We start from the raw sequence: 22,623 nt of genomic DNA on the forward strand, positions 1-22,623 counted from the left end.
CTCTCTCTCTCTATCCCCCTCTCTCTCTCTCCCGCTATCTTTCTCTCTATCCCCCTCTCTCTCTCTCCCGCTATCTTTCTCTCTATCCCCCGCTCTCTCTCCCGCTATCTTTCTCTCTATCCCCCTCTCTCTCTCTCCCGCTATCTTTCTCTCTATCCCCCTCTCTCTCTCCCGCTATCTTTCTCTCTATCCCCTTCTCTATCTCCCTCTCTCTCTCTCCCGCTATCTTTCTTTCTCTTTCCCTCTCTCTCCCTCTCTCCCTCTCCCTCTCTCTGTCCCCATCTCTCTCTCTCCCGCTATCTTTCTTTCACTCTCTCGCCCTCTGTCTCTCTCTCTCTTGCTCTCTGAAAGGCTGGCTACATCAGTGGTCACCAACCTTTTCTGAGTCAAGATCACTTTCTGACTTAAATTGCAAGCCGAGATCCATCGCTCTGATTTTTGACTTACCTGACTTAGAAAACGTAAGCCTATGCAACATGAACCAATTAAAAACAGTTCTGTTGTAGAAGGCGCCGCTGCAACTGGCCCTGACAGACCCGCACCATGTCCCTGTGGTCGTTCTCGAGGTCGAGGGGGTACTGTAACGGATCTCCCGGAACTAATGCTCATTCCGTGCACCAGTTCTAGAGGTCTACATCACCAGCCTATAGGCGCCACTCAACTTTCTAATTTCGCACACCTGGTTCCCATTCCCCCCTGATTAGTAATTGCATATACTGTTGAAGTTGGAAGTTTACATACACTAAGGTTGGAGTCATTAAAACTCGTTGTCAACCACTCCACAAATTTCTTGTTAACAAACTATAGTTCTGGCAAGTCGGTTAGGACATCTACTTTGTGCATGACACAAGTCATTTTTCCAACAATTGTTTACCGACAGATTATTTCACCCTATAATTCACTGCATCACAATTCCAGTGGGTCAGAAGTTGATATACACTAAATTGACTGTGTCTTTAAACAGCTTGGAAAATTCCAGAAAATGATGTCAGGCTTTAGAAGCTTCTGATAGGCTAATTGACATAATTTGGGTCCATTGGAGGTGTACCTGTGGATGTATTTTAAGCCCTACCTTCAGCTTCAACTCAGTGTCTCTTTGCTTGACATCATGGGGAAATCAAAAGAAATAGAAAAAAAAATGTAGACCTCCAGAATTCTTGGTTCATCCGTTTGGAGCAATTTCCAAACACCTGAATGTACCACGTTCATCTGTACAAACAATCGTACACAAGTATAAACACCATGGAACCATGTAGCCATTTTACCGCTCAGGAAGGAGATGCGTTCTGTCTCCTAGAGATTAACGTACTTTGGTGTGAAAAGTGCAAATCAATCCCAGAACAACAGCAAAGGACCTTGTGAAGATGCTGGAGGAAACAGGTACAAAAGTATCTATATCCACAGTAAAACAAGTCCTATATTGACATAACCTGAAAGGCTGCTTAGCAAGGAAAAAGCCACTGCTCTGAAAACGCCATAAAAAAGCCAGACTACGGTTTGCAACTGCACAAGGAGGCCTACCATCCTGACTCAGTTACACCAGCTCTGTCAGGAGGAATAGGCCAAAATTCACCCAACTTATTGTGGGAAGCTTGTGGAAGGCTACCCGAAACGTTTGACCCAAGTTAAACTATTTATAGGCAATGCTACTACTAATACTAATTGAGTGTCTGTAAACTTCTGACCCACTGGGAATGTGATGAAAGAAAGAACAGCTGAAATAGATCATTCTCTCTACTATTATTCTAACATTTCACATTCTTAAAATAAAGTGGTGATCCTAACTGACCTAAGACAGGGAATATTTACTAGGATTAAATGTCAGGAATTGTGAAAAACTAAGTTTATATGTAATTGGCTAAGGTGTATGTGAATTTCCCACTATATGTCCCTCTGTTCACCATTGTCTTGTCAGTTATTGTTCCCATGTCCGTTGGTCTTGTGAGTACCTGTGCTTTTTGTGATTACGGGTCTCATCTCCATGCTTTTTATGACATGTTGTATTTTTATACTTATTTTCCACCATAATTTGCAAATAAATTCATTAAAAATCCTACAATGTGATTTTCTGGATTTTTCCCCCTCATTTTGTCTGTCATAGTTGAAGTGTACCTATGATGAAAATTACAGGCCTCTCATCTTTTTAAGTGGGAGAACTTGCACCAATTGGTGGTTGATTAAATACTTTTTTGCCCCACTGTATCTGATTAGCCAGTGTTAGGCCTATATGTGCACTTGAATTGCACGGCCTTCCTGGCACTAGGGCTGATAAATGAAGTGCACCTACTGCCAACAGCGATTGGAACACAAGGCTTTATCGTTGTTATTTTTTACAGAAATGTTTGGTGATCGATTAGGAATGCCTTGGACTTCGCGATCGACCGGTTGGTGACCACTGCTTCACATCATGTTCTATGTCTAACTAGCCCACAGGTTCTGCTCCAGCAGTGCTGCCCCCTCAGGCCTCAGGCCAATTGTGGTACTACAATATACATTTACATGAGTGCTTTTCTGAGAGTGTTCTCTCCTTAATAGACCTCCATTACACCATAATCTACTGTGCTGCTAAGTAGTTTTTGTGCCATTTAAGCTTAGGGAATTGTAAATTACAGGTAAGACTTTGTTTGATGCTTAATTTGATGCTTACTTTTTTGCTAACAATTCTAAGTTGTTCCCTTCCTTTCTCTAAGAAGCTGGAAATGCATCAATAACAGCCAAGTGTTGACATACACAGTGCGCCTGCTTCAATTATGTCTGAGTACTGCGTTTCTCTCTCTCTCTCTCTCTCTCTCTCTCTCTCTCTACATTCCTCCACGCCTCCTCGTCAGCCAAGCAAACAGCATTCTCAGCAAAGTCTCCTCCACTTTGATCTTCAAAGCCTGTCTCTGTCATCAAAGTGCATCGGGCTGGGGATCGTATCAGCTGGGGAGCCTCCTACGCTCTCGTAACACTACAGCGAAACCATTACGCTGAAATGGGTCACTAATAGTTAATTACAGCACCATTTTTCCTATATAGTGCACTACTTTTTATCATGGCCCATAGGGTCTTGGTTAAATGTAGAGCACTATGTATGGTTAAGGTGCCAACTGGGATTCAACCTGGGAGTGGAGTGGAGTGGAGTGGAGTGGAGTGGAGTGGAGTGGAGTGGAGAGTGGAGTGTAGTGGAGTGGAGAGTGGAGTGGAGTGGAGTGGGTGCTTTGTGATCTTACAGAGCGGTATGTGGGCCAGGGTTAAGAAGTGGACATGATGGAGAGTGTTTGACTTGGAGACAGTTCCCAAAACATTCGTTAGATCAGGGCAAATGTTCTCATAACACAAACACTGTCCAGTCTTGCTGATGATTAAAGACGGTTTGTTTCAAACATTTTCCTGATGTGGCAAGAACATTCTGGAACACATTTAATCTATTCATTAAAGGTTCCCAGAATATTTCATTAGTTCTGGGAACAGTCTGGTAAGAACATCGAGGTGACATCCAAAAGATTCATTCCAAAAAGACACAAACAGTCGAGTTCTGCAGATGATTCTGCAATGTTGCAAGATGATCTATCTCTACTAATGTTCCCAACCTCTTCCCACAACCTAATGAAATGTTTTGGGAACCTTTAAATAACAAAAAAAAGTCTGTTCTGTCAAGATTCTTGCAACATTAAAGCAATGTTTTGTGCACCCTGATGCAAACATTATCTGACAGTTTTAATGTATCGGGAACCTCTTGTCATATCCTGACAATGTTCCCACAACCTACTGAAATATTCTGGGAAATGTGTTCTGGGAACATTCCTGTAACATTAGGTGAATATTGTCATTCACAAAACGTAAAGAAAAAGAAAATTGGGGGAACATATCTTTTGCGAAGTCCCCACAATGTACCAACCAGACTGTTCCCACAACGTAGCAAAACATTCTGGGAGCCTTTAAAGAACAAACTGTGTGTTCTGGGAATGTTCTTGCTACATCAGACGAATGCTTTATACCGGCAGCTAGCATGTCAGGGGTTAATAGCGTTCGGTCAGTAACCAAAAGGTTGCTGGTTTGAATTCCTGAGCCGACTAGGTGAAAATTCTGTAGATGTTCCCTTGTGCAGGGCATTTAACCCTATTTTGTAAGTCGCTCAGGACAAGAGCCAAGAGCGTCTGCTGAATGACTGAAATGAACCGTTTTGCTGCAAACTAGCGATTGTTCTGGGAACTTTCACATAACCTATATTGGTTTGCTGGGAAAACATTACTGCTACGTTGTGTTATTACAGTACCTGAAAATGTAATGACAACTTTTGGGGAAAGTTACGTGTTGGTTGTTACAGATGTTGTGCACAACATTTTTGTGAACGTCAGGAGATAATTCCAGGTATATTTGATTAAAAATATGTTTTTGGGATGCTAACATCCTAATGTTGGATAAAAATCTAACTAGAACTTAATGTGAATCTTAATTAATGTTCTGGGAATGTTCCTGGTTTGATGGGTGGTTAGGAGAGAGAGTGAGGGTGAGAGATATGCAGAAGGAGAGAGAGTGTGAGGGTGAGAGATATGCAGAAGGAGAGAGAGAGGGATAGAGCGAGAAGGGATGGAGAGAGAGAGTGAGGGTGAGAGATATGCAGAAGGAGAGAGAGAGGGATAGAGCGAGAAGGGATGGAGAGAGAGAGTGAGGGTGAGAGATATACAGAAGGAGAGAGAGAGGGATAGAGCGAGAAGGGATGGGGAGAGAGAGTGAGGGTGAGAGATATGCAGGAGGAGAGAGAGAGAGGGATAGAGCGAGAAGGGATGGGGAGAGAGAGTGAGGGTGAGAGATATACAGAAGGAGAGAGAGAGGGATAGAGCGAGAAGGGATGGGGAGAGAGAGTGAGGGTGAGAGATATGCAGAAGGAGAGAGAGAGGGATAGTGCGAGAAGGGATGGAGAGACAGAGTGAGGGTGAGAGATATGCAGGAGGAGAGAGAGAGGGATAGAGCGAGAAGGGATGGAGAGAGAGAGTGAGGGTGAGAGATATGCAGAAGGAGAGAGAGAGGGATAGTGCGAGAAGGGATGGAGAGACAGAGTGAGGGTGAGAGATATGCAGAAGGAGAGAGAGAGGGATAGAGCGAGAAGGGATGGGGAGAGAGGGTGAGGGTGAGAGATATGCAGAAGAAGAGAGAGAGGGATAGAGCGAGAAGGGATGGAGAGAGAGAGTGAGGGTGAGAGATATGCAGGAGGAGAGAGAGAGGGATAGAGCGAGAAGGGATGGAGAGAGAGAGTGAGGGTGAGAGATATGCAGAAGAAGAGAGAGAGGGATAGAGCGAGAAGGGATGGAGAGAGAGAGTGAGGGTGAGAGAAATGCAGAAGAAGAGAGAGAGGGATAGAGCGAGAAGGGATGGGGAGAGAGAGTGAGGCTGAGAGATATGCAGAAGGAGAGAGAGAGGGATAGAGCGAGAAGGGATGGAGAGAGAGAGTGAGGGTGAGAGATATACAGAAGGAGAGAGAGAGGGATAGAGCGAGAAGGGATGGGGAGAGAGAGTGAGGGTGAGAGATATGCAGAAGAAGAGAGAGAGGGATAGAGCGAGAAGGGATGGAGAGAGAGTGAGGGTGAGAGATATGCAGAAGGAGAGAGAGAGGGATAGAGCGAGAAGGGATGGAGAGAGAGAGTGAGGGTGAGAGATATGCAGAAGGAGAGAGAGAGGGATAGTGCGAGAAGGGATGGAGAGACAGAGTGAGGGTGAGAGATATGCAGAAGGAGAGAGAGAGGGATAGAGCGAGAAGGGATGGGGAGAGAGAGTGAGGGTGAGAGATATGCAGAAGAAGAGAGAGAGGGATAGAGCGAGAAGGGATGGAGAGAGAGAGTGAGGGTGAGAGAAATGCAGAAGAAGAGAGAGAGGGATAGAGCGAGAAGGGATGGGGAGAGAGAGTGAGGGTGAGAGATATACAGAAGGAGAGAGAGAGAGGGATAGAGCGAGAAGGGATGGGGAGAGAGAGTGAGGGTGAGAGATATGCAGAAGGAGAGAGAGAGGGATAGAGCGAGAAGGGATGAAGAGAGAGAGTGAGGATGAGAGATATGCAGAAGGAGAGAGAGAGGGATAGAGCGAGAAGGGATGGAGAGACAGAGTGAGGGTGAGAGATATGCAGAAGGAGAGAGAGAGGGATAGAGCGAGAAGGGATGGGGAGAGAGTGAGGGTGAGAGATATACAGAAGGAGAGAGAGAGAGGGATAGAGCGAGAAGGGATGGGGAGAGAGAGTGAGGGTGAGAGATATGCAGAAGGAGAGAGAGAGGGATAGAGCGAGAAGGGATGGAGAGAGAGAGTGAGGGTGAGAGATATGTAGAAGGAGAGAGAGAGGGATAGAGCGAGAAGGGATGGAGAGAGAGAGAGAGGGTGAGAGATATGCAGAAGGAGAGAGAGAGTGATAGAGCGAGAAGGGATGGGGAGAGAGAGTGAGGGTGAGAGATATGCAGAAGGAGAGAGAGAGGGATAGAGCGAGAAGGGATGGAGAGAGAGAGAGAGGGTGAGAGATATGCAGAAGGAGAGAGAGAGGGATAGAGCGAGAAGGGATGGAGAGAGAGAGAGAGGGTGAGAGATATGCAGAAGGAGAGAGAGAGGGATAGAGCGAGAAGGGATGGAGAGAGAGAGAGAGGGTGAGGGTGAGAGATGCAGAAGGAGAGAGAGAGGGATAGAGCGAGAAGGGATGGAGAGAGAGAGAGGGTGAGGGTGAGAGATATGCAGAAGGAGAGAGAGAGGGATAGAGCGAGAAGGGATGGAGAGAGAGAATGAGGGTGAGAGATATGCAGAAGGAGAGAGAGAGGGATAGAGCGAGAAGGGATGGAGAGAGAGAGGGTGAGAGATATGCAGAAGGAGAGAGAGAGGGATAGAGCGAGAAGGGATGGAGAGAGAGAGAGAGAGTGAGAGGTATACAGAAGGAGAGAGAGAGGGATATAGCGAGAAGGGATGGAGAGAGAGAGAGAGGGTGAGAGATATGCAGAAGGAGAGAGAGAGGGATAGAGCGAGAAGGGATGGGGAGAGAGAGTGAGGGTGAGAGATATGCAGAAGAAGAGAGAGAGGGATAGAGCGAGAAGGGATGAAGAGAGAGAGTGAGGGTGAGAGATATGCAGAAGAAGAGAGAGAGGGATAGAGCGAGAAGGGATGGGGAGAGAGAGTGAGGGTGAGAGATATGCAGAAGTAGAGAGAGAGGGATAGAGCGAGAAGGGATGGAGAGAGAGAGTGAGGGTGAGAGATATGCAGGAGGAGAGAGAGAGGGATAGAGCGAGAAGGGATGGAGAGAGAGAGTGAGGGTGAGAGATATGCAGAAGGAGAGAGAGAGGGATAGTGCGAGAAGGGATGGAGAGACAGAGTGAGGGTGAGAGATATGCAGAAGGAGAGAGAGAGGGATAGAGCGATGAAGGGAGGGAGAGAGGGTGAGGGTGAGAGATATGCAGAAGAAGAGAGAGAGGGATAGAGCGAGAAGGGATGGAGAGAGAGAGAGAGTGAGGGTGAGAGATATGCAGAAGAGAGAGAGAGGGATAGAGCGAGAAGGATGGAGAGAGAGAGTGATGGAGAGATATGCAGAAGAGAGAGAGGGATAGAGCGAGAAGGGATGGAGAGAGAGAGTGAGGGTGAGAGAAATGCAGAAGAAGAGAGAGGGGATAGAGCGAGAAGGGATGGAGAGAGAGAGTGAGGGTGAGAGATATGCAGAAGAAGAGAGAGAGGGATGGAGAGAGAGAAGGGATGGGGAGAGAGAGAGGGATGAGGGTGAGAGATATGCAGAAGGAGAGCAGAAGAAGATGGAGAGAGAGGGGTGATAGAGAGAGAAGGGAAGGGATGGAGAGAGAGAGTGAGGGTGAGAGATATGCAGAAGGAGAGAGAGAGGGATAGAGCGAGAAGGGATGGAGAGAGAGAGTGAGGGTGAGAGATATGCAGAAGGAGAGAGAGAGGGATAGAGCGAGAAGGGATGGAGAGAGAGAGTGAGGGTGAGAGATATGCAGAAGGAGAGAGAGAGAGGGATAGAGCGAGAAGGGATGGAGAGAGAGTGAGGGTGAGAGATATGCAGAAGGAGAGAGAGAGGGATAGAGCGAGAAGGGATGGAGGAGAGAGTGATGAGAGATATGCAGAAGAGAGAGAGAGAGGGAAGGGATGGAGGAAGGGATGAGAGACAGAGAGAGAGATATGCAGAAGGAGAGAGAGAGGGATAGAGCGAGAAGGGATGGGGAGAGAGAGTGAGGGTGAGAGATATGCAGAAGAAGAGAGAGAGGGATAGAGCGAGAAGGGATGGAGAGAGAGAGTGAGGGTGAGAGATATGCAGAAGAAGAGAGAGAGGATAGAGCGAGAAGGGATGGAGAGAGAGTGAGGGGTGAGAGATATGCAGAAGGAGAGAGAGAGGGATAGGGATGGGATGGAGAGAGAGTGAGGGTGAGAGATATACAGAAGGAGAGAGAGAGAGGAGAAGGGATGGGGAGAGCGAGAAGGGATGAAGGAGAGAGAGCGAGGGGATGAGAGAGAGAGTGAGGGTGCAGAAGGAGAGAGAGAGGGATAGAGCGAGAAGGAAGGGATGAAGAGAGAGAGAAGAAGAGAGAGAGGGATGAGGATGGAGAGAGAGAGTGAGAGATATGCAGAAGAAGAGAGAGAGGATAGAGCAGAAGGGATGGAGAGAGAGAGGAGGGTGAGAGATATGCAGAAGGAGAGAGAGAGGGATAGAGCGAGAAGGGATGGAGAGAGAGAGAGGGTGAGAGATATGCAGAAGGAGAGAGAGAGGGATAGAGCGAGAAGGGATGGAGAGAGAGAGTGAGGGTGAGAGATATGCAGAAGGGGAGAGAGAGAGGGATAGAGCGAGAAGGGATGGAGAAGGGATGAGAGAGAGAGTGAGGGTGAGAGATATGCAGAAGGAGAGAGAGAGGGATAGAGCGAGAAGGGATGGGGAGAGAGAGAGAAATGAGGGTGAGAGATATGCAGAAGGAGAGAGAGAGGGATAGAGCGAGAAGGGATGGGGAGAGAGAGTGAGGGTGAGAGATATGCAGAAGGAGAGAGAGAGGGATAGAGCGAGAAGGGATGGAGAGAGAGAGGAGGGTGAGAGATATGGAAGGGATGAGAGAGAGGATAGAGCGAGAGGAGAGACAGAGGGTGAGAGATATGCAGAAGGAGAGAGAGAGGGATAGAGCGAGAAGGGATGGAGAGAGAGAGTGAGGGTGAGAGATATGCAGAAGGAGAGAGAGAGGGATAGAGCGAGAAGGGATGGAGAGAGAGAGAGTGAGGGTGAGAGATATGCAGAAGGAGAGAGAGAGGGATAGAGCGAGAAGGGATGGAGAGAGAGAGAGGGTGAGAGATATGCAGAAGGAGAGAGAGAGGAGAGCGAGAAGATGGAGAGAGAGAGTGAGGGTGAGAGATATGCAGAAGGAGAGAGAGGGAGAGAGGGATGGAGAGAGAGAGGGTGAGGGTGAGAGATATGCAGAAGGAGAGAGAGAGGGATAGAGCGAGAAGGGATGGAGAGAGAGGGTGAGGGTGAGAGATATGCAGAAGGATGAGAGAGAGAGGATAGAGCGAGAAGGGATGGAGAGAGAGAGAGAGGGTGAGAGATATGCAGAAGGAGAGAGAGAGGGATAGAGCGAGAAGGGATGGAGAGAGAGAGTGAGGGTGAGAGATATGCAGAAGGAGAGGAGGGATAGAGCGAGAAGGGATGGAGAGAGAGGGAGAGATATGCAGAAGGAGAGAGAGAGGGATAGAGCGAGAAGGGATGGAGAGAGAGAGTGAGGGTGAGAGATATGCAGAAGGAGAGAGAGAGGGATAGAGCGAGAAGGGATGGAGAGAGAGAGTGAGGGTGAGAGATATGCAGAAGGAGAGAGAGAGGGATAGAGCGAGAAGGGATGGAGAGAGAGAGAGGGTGAGAGATATGCAGAAGGAGAGAGAGAGGGATAGAGCGAGAAGGGATGGAGAGAGAGAGTGAGGGTGAGAGATATGCAGAAGGAGAGAGAGAGGGATAGAGCGAGAAGGGATGGAGAGAGAGAGTGAGGGTGAGAGATATGCAGAAGGAGAGAGAGAGGGATAGAGCGAGAAGGGATGGAGAGAGAGAGTGAGGGTGAGAGATATGCAGAAGGAGAGAGAGAGGGATAGAGCGAGAAGGGATGGAGAGAGAGAGTGAGGGTGAGAGATATGCAGAAGGAGAGAGAGAGGGATAGAGCGAGAGGGATGGAGAGAGAGAGTGAGGGTGAGAGATATGCAGAAGGAGAGAGAGAGGGATAGAGCGAGAAGGGGATGGAGAGAGTGAGGGTGAGAGATATGCAGAAGGAGAGAGAGGGGATAGAGCGAGAAGGGATGGAGAGAGAGAGTGAGGGTGAGAGATATGCAGAAGGAGAGAGAGAGGGATAGAGCGAGAAGGGATGGAGAGAGAGAGTGAGGGTGAGAGATATGCAGAAGGAGAAGAGAGAGGGATAGAGCGAGAAGGGATGGAGAGAGAGAGTGAGGGTGAGAGATATGGGGAGAGAGAGTGAGGGTGGTGCAGAAGGAGAGAGAGAGGGATAGAGCGAGAAGGGATGGAGAGAGAGAGTGAGGGTGAGAGATATGCAGAAGGAGAGAGAGAGGGATAGAGCGAAGGGATGGAGATGAGAGAGAGAGGGATAGAGGGTGAGAGAGAAGGAGAGAGAGAGGGATGAGCGAGAAGGGATGGAGAGAGAGAGGAGGGTGAGAGATATGCAGAAGGAGAGAGAGAGGGATAGAGCGAGAAGGGATGGAGAGAGAGAGTGAGGGTGAGAGATATGCAGAAGGAGAGAGAGAGGGATAGAGCGAGAAGGGATGGAAGAGAGAGAGAGATAGAGCGAGAAGGGATGAGAGAGTAGAAGGAGATGAGAGAGGGATAGAGTGAAGGGATGGAGAGAGAGTGAGGGTGAGAGATATGCAGAAGGAGAGAGAGAGGGATAGAGCGAGAAGGGATGGAGAGAGAGAGTGAGGGTGAGAGATATGCAGAAGGAGAGAGAGAGGGATAGAGCGAGAAGGGATGGAGAGAGAGAGTGAGGGTGAGAGATATGCAGAAGGAGAGAGAGAGGGATAGAGCGAGAAGGGATGGAGAGAGAGAGTGAGGGTGAGAGATATGCAGAAGGAGAGAGAGAGGGATAGAGCGAGAAGGGATGGAGAGAGAGAGTGAGGGTGAGAGATATGCAGAAGGAGAGAGAGAGGGATAGAGCGAGAAGGGATGGAGATAGCGAGAAGAGAGAGAGAGGGCAGGTGAGAGATGCAGAAGGAGAGAGAGGATAGAGCGAGAAGGGATGGAGAGAGAGAGAGGGTGAGGGTGAGAGATATGCAGAAGGAGAGAGAGAGGGATAGAGCGAGAAGGGATGGAGAGAGAGAGTGAGGGTGAGAGATATGCAGAAGGAGAGAGAGAGGGATAGAGCGAGAAGGGATGGAGAGAGAGAGTGAGGGTGAGAGATATGCAGAAGGAGAGAGAGAGGGATAGAGCGAGAAGGGATGGAGAGAGAGAGTGAGGGTGAGAGATATGAGAGAGAGTATGGAGAAGAGATATGCAGAAGGAGAGAGAGAGGGATGGAGAGCAGAAGAAGGGATGGAGAGAGAGAGAGAGGGTGAGAGATATGCAGAAGGAGAGAGAGAGGGATAGAGCGAGAAGGGATGGAGAGAGAGAGAGAGGGTGAGGGTGAGAGATATGCAGAAGGAGAGAGAGAGGGATAGAGCGAGAAGGGATGGAGAGAGAGAGTGAGGGTGAGAGATATGCAGAAGGAGAGAGAGAGATAGAGCGAGAAGGGATGGAGAGAGAGAGAGGGGTGAGAGATATGCAGAAGGAGAGAGAGAGGGATAGAGCGAGAAGGGATGGAGAGAGAGAGTGAGGGTGAGAGATATGCAGAAGGAGAGAGAGGGATAGAGCGAGAAGGGATGGAGAGAGAGAGTGAGGGTGAGAGATATGCAGAAGGAGAGAGAGAGGGATAGAGCGAGAAGGGATGGAGAGAGAGAGTGAGGGTGAGAGATATGCAGAAGGAGAGAGAGAGGGATAGAGCGAGAAGGGATGGAGAGAGAGAGAGAGAGAGGGATAGAGGGTGAGAGATATGCATAGAGCAGAAGGATGGAGAGAGAGAGTGATGAGAGATATGCAGAAGAAGGGGGATGGAGAGGGATGGAGAGAGAGAGGGTGAGAGATATGCAGAAGGGATGGAGAGAGAGAGGAGGGTGAGAGATATGCAGAAGGAGAGAGAGAGGGATAGAGCGAGAAGGGATGGAGAGAGAGTGAGGAGAGGTGAGAGATATGCAGAAGGAGAGAGAGGGGATAGAGCGAGAAGGGATGGAGAGAGAGAGTGAGGGTGAGAGATATGCAGAAGGAGAGAGAGAGGGATAGAGCGAGAAGGGATGGAGAGAGAGAGAGGGTGAGAGATATGCAGATATAGAGCAGGGATGGAGAGAGAGAGAGGGGTGAGAGATATGCAGAAGGGAGAGGGATAGAGCGATAGAGCGAGTGAGGGTGAGAGATATGCAGAAGGAGAAGGGATGGAGAGAGAGTGAGGGTGAGAGAGATATGAGAGATATGCAGAAGGAGAGAGAGAGGGATAGAGCGAGAAGGGATGGAGAGAGAGAGTGAGGGAAGGGATGGAGAGAGAGAGAGAGGGTGAGAGATATGCAGAAGGAGAGAGAGAGGGATAGAGCGAGAAGGGATGGAGAGAGAGAGTGAGGGTGAGAGAGATAGAAGGAGAGAGAGAGGATAGAGCAGAAGGGATGAGAGAGAGGGAGGGTGAGAGATATGCAGAAGAGAGAGGATGAGCGAGAGGGATGGAGAGAGTGAGGGTGAGAGATATGCAGAAGGAGAGAGAGAGGGATAGAGCGAGAAGGGATGGAGAGAGAGAGTGAGGGTGAGAGATATGCAGAAGGAGAGAGAGAGGGATAGAGCGAGAAGGGATGGAGAGAGAGTGAGGGTGAGAGATATGCAGAAGGAGAGAGAGAGGGATAGAGCAGAAGGAGAGGGTGAGAGAGAGAGGATGGGGAGAGAGAGAATGAGAGATATGAAGAGGAGGGATAGAGCGAGAGGGATGGAGAGAGAGAGTGAGGGGTGAGAGATATGCAGAAGGAGAGAGAGAGGGGATAGAGCGAGAAGGGATGGAGAGAGAGAGAGGGGTGAGAGGGTGAGAGGTGAGAGATATGCAGAAGGAGAGAGCGAGAAGGGATGGAGAGAGAGAGAGGGTGAGAGATATGCAGAAGGAGAGAGAGAGGGATAGAGCGAGAAGGGATGGAGAGAGAAGGGGATGGAGAGAGAGAGAGAGAGATATGCAGAAGGAGAGAGAGAGGGATAGAGCGAGAAGGGATGGAGAGAGAGAGTGAGAGATATGGAAGGAGAGAGATATGCAGAAGGAGAGAGAGAGAGGGATAGAGATATGCAGAAGGAAGGGATGGAGGGATGAGAGAGTGAGGGTGAGAGATATGCAGAAGGAGAGAGAGAGGGATAGAGCGAGAAGGGATGGAGAGAGAGAGTGAGGGTGAGAGATATGCAGAAGGAGAGAGAGAGGGATAGAGCGAGAAGGGATGGAGAGAGAGAGTGAGGGTGAGAGATATGCAGAAGGAGAGAGAGAGGGATAGAGCGAGAAGGGATGGAGAGAGAGAGTGAGGGTGAGAGATATGCAGAAGGAGAGAGAGAGGAGGGTGATAGAGCGAGAAGGGATGGAGAGAGAGAGTGAGGGTGAGAGATATGCAGAAGGAGAGAGAGAGGATAGAGCGAAGGGATGGGGAGGGATGGAGAGAAGAGAGTGAGGGTGAGAGATATGCAGAAGGAGAGAGAGAGGGATAGAGCGAGAAGGGATGGAGAGAGAGAGAAGGAGAGAGAGAGGGATAGAGAGATATGCAGAGAAGGAGAGAGAGGGATATAGCGAGAAGGGATGGAGAGAGAGAGAGAGAGAAGGGATGAGAGATATGCAGAAGGAGAGAGAGAGGGATAGAGCGAGAAGGGATGGAGAGAGTGAGGGTGAGAGATATGCAGAAGAGAGAGGGATAGAGAGAAGGGAGAGAGAGAGAGTGATGAGAGATATGAGGGTGAGAGAGAAAGGAGAGAGAGAGGGATAGAGCGAAAAGGGATGGAGAGAGAGAGTGAGGGTGAGAGATATGCAGAAGGAGAGAGAGAGGGATAGAGCGAGAAGGGATGGAGAGACAGAGTGAGGGTGAGAGATATGCAGAAGGGATAGAGCGAGAAGGGATGGAGAGAGAGAGTGAGGGATGGAGAGAGAGAGGGATAGAGCAGAAGGGAGAGAGAGGGGAGGGTGAGAGATATGCAGAAGAGAGGAGGGATGGCGAGAGATGGGTGAGAGAGAGGGTGAGGGTGAGAGATATGCAGAAGGAGAGAGAGAGGATAGAGCGAGAAGGGATGGAGAGAGAGAGTGAGGGTGAGAGATATGCAGAAGGAGAGAGAGAGGGATAGAGCGAGAAGGGATGGAGAGAGAGAGAGAGAGAGAAGGGATGGAGAGAGAGAGTGAGGGTGAGAGATATGCAGAAGAGAGAGAGAGGGATAGAGCGAGGGATGGGGAGGAGAGTGAGGGGAGAGAGTGAGGGTGAGAGATATGCAGAAGGAGAGAGAGAGGGATAGAGCGAGAAGGGATGGGGAGAGAGAGTGAGGGTGAGAGATATGCAGAAGGAGAGAGAGAGGGATAGAGCGAAGGGATGGAGGGATGGGAGAGAGAAGGAGAGAGAGAGGGATGAGCGAGAAGGGATGGAGAGAGAGTGAGGGTATGCAGAATATGCAGAAGGAGAGAGAGAGGGATAGAGCGAGAAGGGATGGAGAGAGAGAGTGAGGGTGAGAGATATGCAGAAGGAGAGAGAGAGGGATAGAGCGAGAAGGGATGGAGAGAGAGAGTGAGGGTGAGAGATATGCAGAAGGAGAGAGAGAGGGATAGAGCGAGAAGGGATGGAGAGAGAGAGTGAGGGTGAGAGATATGCAGAAGGAGAGAGAGAGGGATAGAGCGAGAAGGGATGGAGAGAGAGAGTGAGGGTGAGAGAGATATGCAGAAGGAGAGAGAGAGGGATAGAGCGAAGAAGGGATGGAGAGAGGAGAGAGAGAGGTGAGAGATATGCAGAAGGAGAGAGAGAGGGATAGAGCGAGAAGGGATGGAGAGAGAGAGAGGGGTGAGAGATAGCGAGAAGGGATGGGGAGCAGAAGGAGAGAGAGAGGGATAGAGCGAGAAGGGATGGAGAGAGAGAGTGAGGGTGAGAGATATGCAGAAGGAGAGAGAGAGGGATAGAGCGAGAAGGGATGGAGAGAGAGGGGTGATGCAGAAGGAGAGAGAGGGATAGAGCGAGAAGGATGAGAGAGAGAGGGAGAGAGGGATAGAGCGAAAAGGGATGAGAGAGAGAGTGAGTGAGATATGCAGAAGGAGAGAGAGAGGGATAGAGCAGAGGGATGGAGGAGTGAGAGATATGCAGAAGGAGAGAGAGAGGGATAGAGCGAGAAGGGATGGAGAGAGAGAGTGAGGGTGAGAGATATGCAGAAGGAGAGAGAGAGGGATAGAGCGAGAAGGGATGGAGAGAGAGAGAGAGGGTGAGAGATGAGGGTGAGAGATATGCAGAAGGAGAGAGAGAGGGATAGAGCGAGAAGGGATGGGGAGAGAGAGTGAGGGTGAGAGATATGCATAGAGCGAGAAGGGATGGAGAGAGAGATAGAGAGATATGCAGAAGGAGAGAGAGAGGGATGAGCGAGAAGGGATGGAGAGAGAGAGTGAGGGTGAGAGATATGCAGAAGAAGAAGAGAGAGGGATAGAGCGAGAAGGGATGGAGAGAGAGAGTGAGGGTGAGAGATATGCAGAAGGAGAGAGAGAGGGATAGAGCGAGAAGGGATGGAGAGAGAGAGTGAGGGTGAGAGATATGCAGAAGGAGAGAGAGAGGGGGATGGAGAGCGAGAAGGGATGGAGAGAGAGAGAGGGATGAGGGGGGATGGAGAGAGAGAGTGAGGGTGAGAGATATGCAGAAGGAGAGAGAGAGGGATGGAGAGCGAGAAGGGATGGAGAGAGAGAGTGAGGGGTGAGAGATATGCAGAAGGAGAGAGAGAGGGATAGAGCGAGAAGGGATGGAGAGAGAGAGTGGAGGGTGAGAGATATGCAGAAGGAGAGAGAGAGGGATAGAAGCGAGAAGGATGGAGAGAGAGAGAGGAGGGTGAGAGATATGCAGAAGAAGAGAGAGAGGATAGAGCGAGAAGGGATGGAGAGAGAGAGGAGATGAGATATATGCAGAAGAAGAGAGAGAGGGATAGAGCAAGAAGGGATGGGGAGAGAGAGTGAGGGTGAGAGATATGCAGAAGAAGGAGAGAGAGAGGGATAGAGCGTGAAGGGATGGGGAGAGAGAGTGAGGGTGAGAGATATGCAGAAGGAGAGAGAGAGGGGATAGAGCGAGAAGGGATGGAGAGAGAGAGTGAGGGTGAGAGATATGCAGAAGGAGAGAGAGAGGGATAGAGCGAGAAGGGATGGAGAGAGAGAGTGAGGGTGAGCGATATGCAGAAGGAGAGAGAGAGGGATAGAGCGAGAGGGATGGAGAGAGAGAGTGAGGGTGAGAGATATGCAGAAGGAGAGAGAGGGATAGAGCGAGAAGGGATGTAGAGAGAGAGTGAGGGTGAGAGATATGCAGAAGGAGAGAGAGAGGGATAGAGCGAGAAGGGATGGAGAGAGAGAGGGTGAGAGATATGCAGAAGGAGAGAGAGAGGGATAGAGCGAGAAGGGATGGGGAGAGAGGGTGAGGGTGAGAGATATGCAGAAGAAGAGAGAGAGGGATAGAGCGAGAAGGGATGGAGAGAGAGAGTGAGGGTGAGAGATATGCAGGAGGAGAGAGAGAGGGATAGAGCGAGAAGGGATGGAGAGAGAGAGTGAGGGTGAGAGATATGCAGAAGGAGAGAGAGAGGGATAGAGCGAGAAGGGATGGAGAGAGAGAGGGTGAGAGATATGCAGAAGGAGAGAGAGATGGATAGAGCGAGAAGGTATGGAGAGAGAGAGAGAGAGTGAGAGATATGCAGAAGGAGAGAGAGAGGGATAGAGCAAGAAGGGTGGAGAGAGAGAGAGAGGGTGAGGATGAGAGATATGCAGAAGGAGAGAGAGAGGGATAGAGCGAGAAGGGATGGAGAGACAGAGTGAGGGTGAGAGATATGCAGAAGGAGAGAGAGAGGGATAGAGCGAGAAGGGATGGGGAGAGAGAGTGAGGGTGAGAGATATGCAGAAGAAGAGAGAGAGGGATAGAGCGAGAAGGGATGGAGAGAGAGAGTGAGGGTGAGAGATATGCAGAAGGAGAGAGAGAGGGATAGAGCGAGAAGGGATGGAGAGAGAGAGTGAGGGTGAGAGATATGCAGAAGGAGAGAGAGAGGGATAGAGCGAGAAGGGATGGAGGGAGGAGAGAGAGAGTGAGGGTGAGCGATATGCAGAAGGAGAGAGAGAGGGATAGAGCGAGAAGGGATGGAGAGAGAGAGTGAGGGTGAGAGATATGCAGAAGGAGAGAGAGGGATAGAGCGAGAAGGGATGGAGAGAGAGAGTGAGGGTGAGAGATATGCAGAAGGAGAGAGAGAGGGATAGAGCGAGAAGGGATGTAGAGAGAGAGTGAGGGTGAGAGATATGCAGAAGGAGAGAGAGAGGGATAGAGCGAGAAGGGATGGAGAGAGAGAGGGTGAGAGATATGCAGAAGGAGAGAGAGAGGGATAGAGCGAGAAGGGATGGAGAGAGAGAGAGAGAGTGAGAGATATGCAGAAGGAGAGAGAGAGGGATAGAGCGAGAAGGGTGGAGAGAGAGAGAGAGGGTGAGGATGAGAGATATGCAGAAGGCGAGAGAGAGGGATAGAGCGAGAAGGGATGGAGAGACAGAGTGAGGGTGAGAGATATGCAGAAGGAGAGAGAGAGGGATAGAGCGAGAAGGGATGGGGAGAGAGAGTGAGGGTGAGAGATATGCAGAAGTAGAGAGAGAGGGATAGAGCGAGAAGGGATGGAGAGAGAGAGTGAGGGTGAGAGATATGCAGAAGAAGAGAGAGAGGGATAGAGCAAGAAGGGATGGGGAGAGAGAGTGAGGGTGAGAGATATACAGAAGGAGAGAGAGAGAGGGATAGAGCGTGAAGGGATGGGGAGAGAGAGTGAGGGTGAGAGATATGCAGAAGGAGAGAGAGAGGGATAGAGCGAGAAGGGATGGAGAGAGAGAGTGAGGGTGAGAGATATGCAGAAGGAGAGAGAGAGGGATAGAGCGAGAAGGGATGGAGAGAGAGAGTGAGGGTGAGCGATATGCAGAAGGAGAGAGAGAGGGATAGAGCGAGAAGGGATGGAGAGAGAGAGTGAGGGTGAGAGATATGCAGAAGGAGAGAGAGAGGGATAGAGCGAGAAGGGATGTAGAGAGAGAGTGAGGGTGAGAGATATGCAGAAGGAGAGAGAGAGGGATAGAGCGAGAAGGGATGGAGAGAGAGAGTGAGGGTGAGAGATATGCAGAAGGAGAGAGAGAGGGATAGAGCGAGAAGGGATGTAGAGAGAGAGTGAGGGTGAGAGATATGCAGAAGGAGCGAGAGAGGGATAGAGCGAGAAGGGATGGAGAGAGAGAGGGTGAGAGATATGCAGAAGGAGAGAGAGAGGGATAGAGCGAGAAGGGATGGAGAGAGAGAGAGAGTGAGAGATATGCAGAAGGAGAGAGAGAGGGATAGAGCGAGAAGGGTGGAGAGAGAGAGAGAGGGTGAGGATGAGAGATATGCAGAAGGAGAGAGAGAGGGATAGAGCGAGAAGGGATGGAGAGACAGAGTGAGGGTGAGAGATATGCAGAAGGAGAGAGAGAGGGATAGAGCGAGAAGGGATGGGGAGAGAGAGTGAGGGTGAGAGATATGCAGAAGAAGAGAGAGAGGGATAGAGCGAGAAGGGATGGAGAGAGAGAGGGAGGGTGAGAGATATGCAGAAGAAGAGAGAGAGGGATAGAGCAAGAAGGGATGGGGAGAGAGAGTGAGGGTGAGAGATATACAGAAGGAGAGAGAGAGAGGGATAGAGCGTGAAGGGATGGGGAGAGAGAGTGAGGGTGAGAGATATGCAGAAGGAGAGAGAGAGGGATAGAGCGAGAAGGGATGGAGAGAGAGAGTGAGGGTGAGAGATATGCAGAAGGAGTGAGAGAGGGATAGAGCGAGAAGGGATGGAGAGACAGAGTGAGGGTGAGAGATATGCAGAAGGAAAGAGAGAGGGATAGAGCGAGAAGGAATGGAGAGAGAGAGTGAGGGTGAGAGATATGCAGAAGGAGAGAGAGAGGGATAGAGCGAGAAGGGATGGAGAGAGAGAGTGAGGGTGAGAGATATGCAGAAGGAGAGAGAGAGGGATAGAGCGAGAAGGAATGGAGAGAGAGAGAGAGGGTGAGAGCTATGCAGAAGGAGAGAGAGAGGGATAGAGCGAGAAGGGATGGAGAGAGAGAGAGAGGGTGAGAGATATGCAGAAGGAGAGAGAGAGAGGGATAGAGCGAGAAGGGATGGGGAGAGAGAGTGAGGGTGAGAGATATGCAGAAGGAGAGAGAGAGGGATAGAGCGAGAAGGGATGGAGAGAGAGGGTTTGAGATATGCAGAAGGAGAGAGAGAGGGATAGAGCGAGAAGGGATGAGAGAGAGAGAGGGTGAGGGTGAGAGATATGCAGAAGGAGAGAGAGAGGGATAGAGCGAGAAGGGATGGAGAGAGAGAGAGAGGGTGAGGGTGAGAGATGCAGAAGGAGAGAGAGAGGGATAGAGCGAGAAGGGATGGAGAGAGAGAGAGAGGGTGAGGGTGAGAGATAGAAGGAGAGAGGACCTATTAGAGATAAAAGCAAAGCAGGAGCGAGAGGAAGGGAGAGCCACGTCCAGAGGGAGACAAGAGAACCTACGATGTTTAACTCCTCCTGTCCGTCTTTAATCAATATACTGTAGCCTATAGTCCATGTACATAACCTCCTCTGGGGTTTAGGAGCGTAACCAGCAGGATAACATATATCATTTCTACGGTATAACCAATACAACACAGCATGACATGTTACAAAATGGAAGCCAGTACCATACACAGCAGAGGTGAGAGTGCAGAGATAAAGAGGTAGAGAGATAAGGGAGAGGAGGTAGTAAGTGAAGGGTAATGGAGGTAGTGTGGATGAACGATGTTATTTTAGATACATTCTGGAATCACTAAGTGACACGCCCTCTCCTCCCCTCAATCTCCCCTCTCCTCCCTTCTTCCCCTCTCCTGCCGTCCATCTCCCCTCTCCTCCGCTCTATCTCCCCACTCCTCCATCTCCCTGTTCCTCCCTTCCTCCCCTCTCCTCCGCATCCCTCCCCTCTATCTCCCCACTCCACCCTTCCTCCCCTCTCGCCTTGCGATGCCAGTTTTATAAAAGAGACTGATGAACCCACAGTGTTATTACGGCTCTTCCTCCTCTTTTGAAAGATGAACACAGTGTCACCTTAAGGCATCTACACTAACAGAGTGAAGGGAACAAAGGACATGGGGAGGGAGACAGGGGGAGAGAGGGAGTGGGAGGGGGTGAGGGTGAGAGAGACGTAGGGAGAGAGAGCTGGTGGTACAGCAATGATAGGAGGAGAGAGAAAAAGGGATACACTAGAGTAATAGAGAGACAAAAGGCTGTGGAAGAATGATGGAGAGAAAGAGTGATGGGGCTCTAGAGGAATTGTGCCATCTGCATGTGAAAGAGTTTCTCCTAGGGAAATCTCTCTCTATCGCTCTCTTCTCTCCCTCTCTTTTTTCTCTCTCTTTCACTCTTTTAGAGAAATGAATGATCTTGGGAACACAGAACAGAAGCACTCTCCTTTTTAGGATAAAAGCTTGTTCCTCATATTCACACAGGTCTCTATCCCCCTCTCTCCCTCCCTCTCCCCCTCTCTTTGTACCCTGTGTGATATTAAATGGCCTGCGGCGTCCTAGGCCGATCTGAGGCATATCAGTTTGTTAAAGCATCGTTATATCACCTTTGGGACTAAAGCCTGGTGAGCCAGGCCAAACCAGTGGGCTTGGAGAAAGGGACATAATCAGAGAACAGGAAATACATATTTAGATTAAAGGACCAAGGGATTGAAACAGGGAGGCATAGAGAGAGCGAGAGAGGGAGGGAGAGAGAGGTGGAGAGAAAGATATATATAATAGAAACGAAAGAAAGAAAGTTAAAAGCAGGTGATTATATCCATGCCACCCACCAGCTCCCTCCCTGACAGAACAGAACAGAATTGAAGAGAACACTGCAGGCCAGCAGAACAAGACCAGAACAACAGGTGATAATCAGAGCTGCATTCTAGAACACATTAATGTCAATTTCAGACCCATTATTTCCTTTGTAGGAATGTCAGGCTGCTGACTGTCTTGCTTGTTAGAACAGCACCCCTGTAGAGATTAACTCGACTCGGAGAAAAAGGCAGCTCGCTCTGTTTCTTCGATTCAAATGATTAGAAACTCTTTAAGTGCAGTAAGAATGCAACTTTTCTACATACAATTGCAGGGTGAGATTCCTGTAACGCATTTATAGTGCACTGAATATGGGCTAAAACCTTCGTAGAACTATTGTTTCATAACCCCCTTGAAGATTTCCCACGGTCTTATTCCAAAGTGGGGTGTTTTCTTTACCATCCACTCATCTCTCTCTATTGTTTTGTCACCTGTAATCTATTCAAATGACCGTGTTCTTACAATGACATGGCTTCATAATTGTTTTAGTAAAATTGCATTATTCTCTATCTCTCCCATCTCCCCAGCCCCATCCCCTTCCCTAGCCCCATCGCCATCTCAATCCCCATTCCCATCCCCAGCCCCTTCTCCAGCCCAAATCCCCAGCCCCATCTCCAGCCCATCCCCAGCTACTGTAGCTGGTACCGTCTTGTAGAGTTTAGCGCTCAACGATCACTTGGCTGTTTATAAAGTCTGATAGGTGTGTCCCAGAGGCTTCATAGATGCAGACAGACATGAAGATTGGGTTTGAGATCCATCGTGAGGCTTCACCGCCGCTCTCATTGGTTATGACAGCCACACAGGCAAATGCACACACACACGCGCGCACACCACACACGCACGACAACCAGTATGCCAATTCCTATCTGCCAGCTAGCTGATAAGTGAAAGCGGGCGCTGGGGCTCCGTCTGGGTCGTCATGCTTCAATCCAATAACACCACTGTATAACCCACTTCATGTGCGTGTGTGAGTGGGTGGGTGCGTGCGTGGGTGAGTGGGTGGGTGCGTGTGTGCGTATTTGTGTGCATGTGTGTTTATGCCTAGGTCTGTCACCCTCAATCCAATCTCATGACAGTCCCCATGAACTCTATTTGCCTCTCTTCTCAACAAGCCTACAGTAACCTAGCCTGGTAGACGCTAACATTAATGCAGTGTGTGTGTGTGTGTGTGTGTGTGTGTGTGTGTGTGTGTGTGTGTGTGTGTGTGTAAGGGAAACCAGAGGGTGGGAATGTGTCAGAGTACAGTAGAAGGCTTTAACATGATACACTACATATACCATATTACACTACATTACCACAGCGTATTACGCTACATTACCACATCATATTACACTACATTACCACAGCATATTACACGACATAACCACACCATATCACACTACAAGACCATGGTGCTTGCCTACGGAGCTGTGAGGGGAACGGCACCTCAGTACCTCCAGGCTCTGATCAGGCCCTACACCCAAACAAGGGCAGTGCTTTCATCCATCTCTGGCCTGCTCGCCTCCCTACCACTGAGGA

The sequence above is a fragment of the Oncorhynchus nerka genome, linkage group LG5, assembly GCF_034236695.1.
Source record: "Oncorhynchus nerka isolate Pitt River linkage group LG5, Oner_Uvic_2.0, whole genome shotgun sequence".
In the NCBI taxonomy this organism is placed as follows: Eukaryota; Metazoa; Chordata; class Actinopteri; order Salmoniformes; family Salmonidae; genus Oncorhynchus; species Oncorhynchus nerka.